The sequence below is a fragment of the Nestor notabilis genome, unplaced genomic scaffold (assembly GCF_000696875.1).
Source record: "Nestor notabilis isolate BGI_N333 unplaced genomic scaffold, ASM69687v1 scaffold27539, whole genome shotgun sequence".
Lineage (NCBI taxonomy): Eukaryota > Metazoa > Chordata > Aves > Psittaciformes > Psittacidae > Nestor > Nestor notabilis.
In genome coordinates this window covers 33,998-41,929 of record NW_009944822.1, presented here as the reverse complement: position 1 = coordinate 41,929, position 7,932 = coordinate 33,998, and positions in this window count along the sequence as shown.

The following is a 7,932-nucleotide window of genomic DNA, read 5'->3' as shown; positions in this document are numbered from 1 at the left end:
TCCCTTCATCTTCCCCTGGCAGTCAGTTGCACTCAACTTTAAGCAGAAAGCATCATCCTAGCTTCCATCCCCTACCATTTCAGGATTAATCTCTGCAATGAAGTAATTGGTCTCATCTGAACTAGGACTTATTTCCCCATGGCAGGATTTCTTAACAGTATGAGAAAATGCCTGACGTTGCTTTCCTACTAAAGAGCTGTTTAAGCAATGGGGTATAACTGCACACTCAGCCTCTTTTTTTGAATCAGCACTGCACTATTTGCAAGGGGATTTATCTACCTGTTTTTCAGAAGTCAGTGATAACATCTGCACTCACCTGCTGACATCGGGAGAACAATTGCTATGCACAAAACCAAATATAAGCATGGAAACACGTCTTATAAACGCAATCCATTTCTGTTCTTCATATATGCCGATATGAAAACCCATTTCTTGCTGTAATTGCATTGTTAATCCTTGAAGAATGCCGAAAGATTAATGGAAAAGTGCTGCCCTCTATCACATCAACAGTAGGAAATTTCCATCTACCAAAATTCGAATGAGATGCATCTGGTAGCGTGACTTCCTCACTGGTGACAAACCTGTGACCATATGCATCAACAGCACAAGAGGCTTTCCCAATATAAGCTGTGAAAATCATGTGGTATATACATCTGGATTACCTGTGGTCTCTGACCCACATAAATGGCATCCAATCAAACCAAAATCCCCCACTCTTGTCCACTGCATTCTTGCACAGCCTTTCACTAAGAGCTTTTAAATGGAAGTCCTATGTACATGAAAGCTGCTGTAAGACAAGTCAGAATCAGGTTTGCGCGTGCTTTTTCAGCAGTCCAACTTCATGATGTGTTTGAATAATGTTAGTATAAAGCACAGCCAAGTGTAAGATAATGTGCATTATCCTCATTAGAGTGAGGATAATGCACATACTACACACAGTATACTCATATGTGTCAGCACTGAAAGCAACACCAGTGTTAGCAAATGTGGTCAGGATAAAGTATCTACAGGAGGAAATTTACAAAAGACGTAGAAGGCGTTGTAAAAGTCAGAATGACAAAAACTATTATCAACAGATGTCAACATAATCTGTTAGTCATCCATAAGCTATACCCCACCCAACAATAAGCTTCCAAAACATCTTCCTAAAAAGTCCAGGACACTTTGCAATCATCCTAACTGAGGAAAAAGAAATGCATGTTTATGTGCATGGAGTGGCATGCTTCAACTAATACAAAAGGCATAAAACCTTTAACTTTAAACTTGCAAGAGGAGAAGCCCAACATAACACTTTGTAAAAAACTCTTTCTCCAGTTATTCTTCCGCAATCTAATTTCTCCTAATTCTATTGTTTCAAAACGTGTTGGACTGTAGAGATGTGTGTTGGTTCACCATGCCCAGGTCAAACTCTGCATGTTGAAAGCCTTCCCTGTAAGGCCCTGCTATGTGGTGATAATTGAAAAAGGCCCAAGTGTGAAAAGAAGTGAGTGGTGGGTAGATACCATATGGCCCTACTATGAACTGGGAAAGCTCATCTCACCTTCCTCCACCCAGTGCACCAATCGATTGTCAATTGATTTGCTAGGGTCACTCACTATGTACTTGTTTTGTTCCCATGTGAGCTTGGTCCTGGAGCACAGCTGAATACTCAGAGAACAGACACTGCTGTTGACTTAACGTTGTGAAGGTCTGGATGTGAAGTCAACCAGTGAGTGACCTTGTCACTTGCTCAACACTGAACCACGCACCGAATCATCCTTGCCCACTTGCACACCGACTTTATCAATGCACCGGGGATTCAGTCGCCAACATTTCTTGTGCATATTAAACCTAAGGGCTGTGTGTGCTACGTTATCTTGATCAGAAATTAATCCTTTGGCATGCTGAGATTTGAAAACGTGTCCAAGAAAGAGACCACAGCTGCTAGTGCCTAGTAACATGCTACATGACATTTCAGGACCTATCTACGGTTCAAAGCTTCTTGCACCCTGTTCTCCAAACCAAGCACAAGGTGCGCCATGGATGGACTTCACACACATTGCTGCCAGCCTCTGGATGCAGACTTTTATGTGCTGCCATTATGGCGTCAGTCATTTAAATGTGGAGCTTTTTTAAAAATTCTCCTTGTGGGTAATGAATAACACTGTTTTATCTCATTAATGATGTTAGATCAGGAAGTATTTTATGCCCTGTATTGCACATAGAATCATAGAATCATAGAATAGTTAGGGTTGGAAAGGACCTTAAGATCATCTAGTTCCAACCCCCCTGCCATGGCACTAAACCGTGTCACCCAAGGCTCTGTCCAACCTGGCCTTGAACATTGGCAGGGATGGAGCATTCACAACTTCCTTGGGCAGCCCATCCCGTGTCTCACCACTCTCACAGTAAAAAACTTTTTTATTGTATCTAACCTAAACTTCCCCTGGTTAAGTTCGAACCCATTACCCCTTGTCCTATCACTACAGTCCCTAATGAAGAGTCCCTCCCCAGCATCCTTGCAGGCCCCCTTCAGATACTGGAAGGCTGCTGTGAGGTCTCCACACAGCTTCTCTTCTCTCTCTGAAAAGCCCCAACTTCCTCAGCCTGTCTTCATACAGGAGGTGCTCCAGCCCCTGATCATACTCGTGGCCTCCTCTGGACTTGTTCCAAAAGTTCCATATCCTTTTTATATTGAGGACACCTGAACTGGACACATGCTCTGGAAATAATTTTAACAAATATTACATCAGAGTAAGTATGTTTGCTGTGCAGTAGATATCATCTACGTATGCTGTCCTTCAATATAAATAAGAATCCCACATGTGGGAAATTGTTAATATTACAGCACAGAAGAAATCTTAGTGAATAGTCTCATGATATATTACTCATTACACAGGGGGCTTGAAGACTGAGAGTTCCCATGACTACAGTGTAAAACCAGTTTACTCACAGTATAAACTGTGAGGTCAAAAACACGTCCAACCATAGCTAGGTACCCTTTAAGTTGTCCCAGAAAAGTGCAACAATGCAGGTGACTCTTCAGTGCAGAATGACTAAACAAGGGCCACACATGTCATAGATGTGATCATTTACAGATGTCACACTTTGCTGTCTTTTACCTCCTCAGGACTCTCATATCCCAGATTTCCAGACCAAACTCTTGCACTGTAATACCATTACCTCACTAGACCCTTAGTTCTTCCCTTGCTTCTTTGGACTGTAGGCATAGATTATCTTTTACTACATCTTTATTTAGCTTCACTAGAAATTTTAACTAAGTTGATATACACATTGAATACATGCTGAATTGTACATACTAATGCTAATTCAATGCTGTACTATACTGAAGACACTCACAGTATGAGCCAGTATTACAGTTTTCTAAAGTGCCTACATGACTTTAAAGCCCAAGTGTTTGAATCACTTCTGGCTTTTTTTCTCTGAGGTTTTGAATGTGTGATCAAATTTTGAACTCACAGTTTTATGAGCAAAAATATTCCTAGTTTGATTCTGCATCTTCAGTTGAGCCCAGTTGGATGCCTTAAAACTTTTCTACAGCATTAGTATGCATGTGCATGTCTTATCACTCCTGTTACAAAAGTGCTTTTCTAGTGACTCAAAAGATCTCAGCTGGATATTCATGTATAATTATTTTCACATAGTCATCTTCTGCCTGGGAGAATTTACAGTGGCCTGTCACTGGAAATAATTGCTGTAAATTATTTTTGGCTGGTGTTTTACACATGCAATGAACAAATGCTCAAAGGTCACATGGTGGATAAGTCCAGTCAAAATCTTTTACAAGTCATCTTAGTTCTAGACTACACATGGCTGATTTAATAATGTTTTGATGATGGAGTGGGGGAGTCCCTGAAGCTCCACCAAGAAAAGTATACCCTCCTAGCACAGAGCATGTTTCCATCCTTGTATCTGAATTATTAAACCAGCTATCACTGATGTAAGGTAAATGTTCACAACTTGTCTTTCTCCACCATCCTTACTGGTGGATGTATTTCCTCTTTCTCAGACATTGGCTGGGTTGCCCAATTCATTTCTGCCCTTACAATTTGACTGGTTCCTCTCACTGATACATTCGTTTTTTCTTGCTACATCATTTTGGTGGATTTAGTTCAGATTTTCCTTTCTGGCTGTTTTAGAGCATTTGGCTTTGGCTATTTACAGGTTTGACTACATAGCAGAATGTGAGAAAAGGAAAAATGAAGAAAAAAATCTCCATGCAGGAAGACACAGTAAAAATAGAACAGGTAATTGTCAGTACATCAAGTAAATCCTTTTCAACAAGTTCCTTTAACACAGACCCGAAAAATAAAACCATTATTATCCATTAAGTATAGAACTTCTGAGCATGGCTCACCCCAGCAGAAGCAGTCACTGCCTCTGACCTGTCTACATGCACACACCTCTTTCGGCTCCATGAAGATGGACCCTAGAGAGCAGGACGTTCCTGGTTCCCGCACACACATAGGATGTTGGGGAGGGACTCTTCGTTAGGGACTGTAGTGGTAGGACAAGGGGGAATGGGTTCAAACTTCAACAGGGGGAGGTTAAGTTAGATATAAGGAAGAAGTTCTTTACTGTAAGGATGGTGAGGCACTGGAATGGGTTGCCCAAGTTGTGAATGCTCCATCCCTGGCAATGTTCAAGGCCAGGTTGCACAGAGTCTTGGGCAACATGGTTTAGTGTGAGGTGTCCCTGCTCATGGCAGGGGGATTGGAACTAGATGATCTTAAGGTCCTTTCCAACCCTAACTATTCTATGATTCTAATTAGTGCAGGACTTTTCCCAGCACTCTCTTGCCTACCATCCTTGCTACCTCTGTAACACAAGCTCAGACTACCCAGCTCTGTAAATGCAAACCAGAACCAGTGCAGCAGTACCAAGGGTTGTGCAGATGCAGCCAACAGGGAAACATCCTCCAGACCATGCTACTGATGTGCATGGAGAAAATGTGGTTAAACATCTCTTAGCTTCCGGCTGAGTGTCTGGTCCTCTCCTGCTTCTTTCCAATGGACCAACATTTTTCAAGGCCAGGTTGGACACAGGGGCTTGGAGCAATCTGTTCTAGTGGAAGGTGTCCCTGTCCATGGCAGGGGGTTGGAACTGAAAGAGCTTTAATCCCTTCCAATCCAAACCAGTCTGTGATTCTATGATCAATATTTTTACTCCTGAAGCACTGAGGATAAATAACAGGCTATCTTCCTAAACACTGTGCAGCCTTCTGAATCTCAGATTCACAACAAAGTGAAGGTACCTCTGGAAGTGTAATCATCTGTGTGATTACAGAGTTTTTGTGTAGGATGTGCATTATGCAAAGCCAGGCATAATGAGGGTGGTTGACCAGAGTTTAAAGGCTCTGGGAAAACACTGTGCTTCAAATGTAACTGCTGTGATTTCCTCCTGTCCTGCAGTTGCCCAAGCCACCCTTGCTGACCATCTTCTCATTAAACTCAAAGAAAATTTGGTGTCTGACCTCATCAGGAGCTGCCTCAAGCCTTAACGGCTTGGAGAAACAAAGGCTTTTAACTGTGTGCTTTTTCCTCCAATTAAAATTACAAAAGCATCTCAAACACCCAGGAATTTTTATTTTGAACTACTTTTAAAAAAATGAAAAGGAACTTGGAGGAATATTAATTAGCCTTAGAGCTGAAGACTTGCAAGGTATTTTCAACTTGGTACGGCTTGAAACTGATGCTTTATAAACTTAGGAGGAATGAAGTTTCTGATGCAAACAGCAGATAGTCTAAACTTACCACTCTGTTGCAGGAACAAACAAGAAGGTCACAAGCTCATATTTTGCTTAGTTAATTGGTATTACTCTGATAACTGTTTCCATGACCACCATCTGTGCACTTTTCCCCAGCTTCAGCTTCTGGTAACCTTCGAGGCACTAAAATCATCTCACTTTGGAGCAGGTAGAGCCGACCCAAAATTCTCTTTAGAAATCAGTAAGTCTTTAAAAAAAAAGATGCAGTTTTGTTGTCATACCAATCATCATGCTTTTGGATCATCTCAATGAGTAATAGCACCTATTACGACTTTTAAACTTGACAGATGTCAGCTTAGCATCATATTGAGAAGATAATCATGTGTAACTTATGCTGCAACTAAGTAAATTGCAGTAAACAAGCAGCAAAAGTCACTGTCAGTAAACAGAGCAGACAGCAACTCTAAAACAAGGTCTGTGGTTTCCAAACTGGCTGCATTTCATTTTAATCCTTCAGAAGAGGTAGCACAGAATAGACCTTTGTTAGTGTGTCTCATACTTCCTCTTATGGATCATTAATTATAGTTCTAAAAAAAATAATCTAATTCTGAATAGAATTGGCTGAATAATTCATAACAGTTACACTTGTCTGTGAGTGTTGTCTGCAAGGAGATCATGATCGTCTTAGCTGTACTCATGATTTTAAATTTTTTGCCAAATGCCTCCTACAGATAATTCTTGATCTGTAGTTATTTGGGAGCTGCTAGTTGCAAATATTTGAGATTTATATGCTGGGCATTCACAGCTTGATATCTGGTCAAAACCACACATCTAGTCATTTGCCTGTGTATGCAATTACCATGCTTGTAGAATCACTCAGGCATACTCATGTAAACAATGACCTGAATTAATAGGAGTTAGTGCCATGAACCTTCAGCACTGACCAACAAGTGTATCCATCAAGCACAAGCCATATTTCCTCCTTGAGTCAAGATCCTTCTGCTCTGTGGATATGCAAAAGGAACAAAGATCTTGCCTGGAAAAGTGTCACACAGCAGAGACAGATGGCAGGGACAATACGGAAACAGCATCATGATCCTCTGCATTCAGGGACAATCAGTTTGGGAACAAATCTCCAGAGATGAGAAAAGGAGGTGAACTGAAATGACTGAATCTGACCTTTTCATGCATGAGGCAGAAAACTAAATGACTGAACTGGAGACAAACTGTCACCTGAAAAGCCAGTATGAAATCCCTAGGAAAGAAATATAGCCAACTTGGCAAAAGCAGGTGTATACCAGATGTGGATGACTCAAAGACTCTTTGTTTATGCAGACAACATCCAAATATTGCAGGATTTTTAAGTATTTGGTAAGCCAGAATCTGGTAGCAGAAGCTCCACTATACACCCATCTGCCACCACTGCAGTCACTGGAATTACCCTACATTTACTACCACATGAGGGAGACGAACGTGTTTCTGAGTGAGCTTCTGCTCTGTGATGATCTTTAAGAAACCAGAATTCCTTAGACATGTTTCTCAGAATGACTACAGTTAATACTGTGATCAGTCTTTCACACGTATTTGAGTGTAAACAACCCATTCTGCTCTAGTTCAGTACAAAGCCCACTCTCAGTGCAGCATTAGGAAGAAAGGTTCTTGTTACTCTAACTCCCTGAAGCCAAAGTCTCAGAAGTATCACCTGAGCCATATGTAAGTACAGGGCTGCAAATTGTCAGACAGAAATGTCCTCTGTTTCTCCTGCCCAGAAAGAAGATGGAAAGGAAGGTGGTAACAGCAGCCTAAAAAGCAAAAGGCAGTAGTGAAAGAAACAGATTCCTACTGCAAAAAAAGGAGGCCAAATTATCTTGACATGGCTCTGAACATAGACAACTGTATTTCAGTGGGATCAATACACCCAGATAACCAGTGTAGCTGATGTCTTTTACGAAATGGATCAGCAAGCTACTTGAAATAAGGCACAATTATTTCTAGACTTGTAACCGTTAAAAGAAATGTCCCCTGTATATGAAGTCAGGAATTTACACATTTTGTAAAGGTGTAAAGGAAGATCCAAATCATCGTTTTACATATATTAACAAGACCTTAATCACAGAATGAGTCCCACCAGGAAAAACATTGATCTGTACAGATACTTTCTTATTGTTTTATTAGGTACAGAATACTAAATGGGCTGTCATCCATGTAACTGCTTGTGCACCATT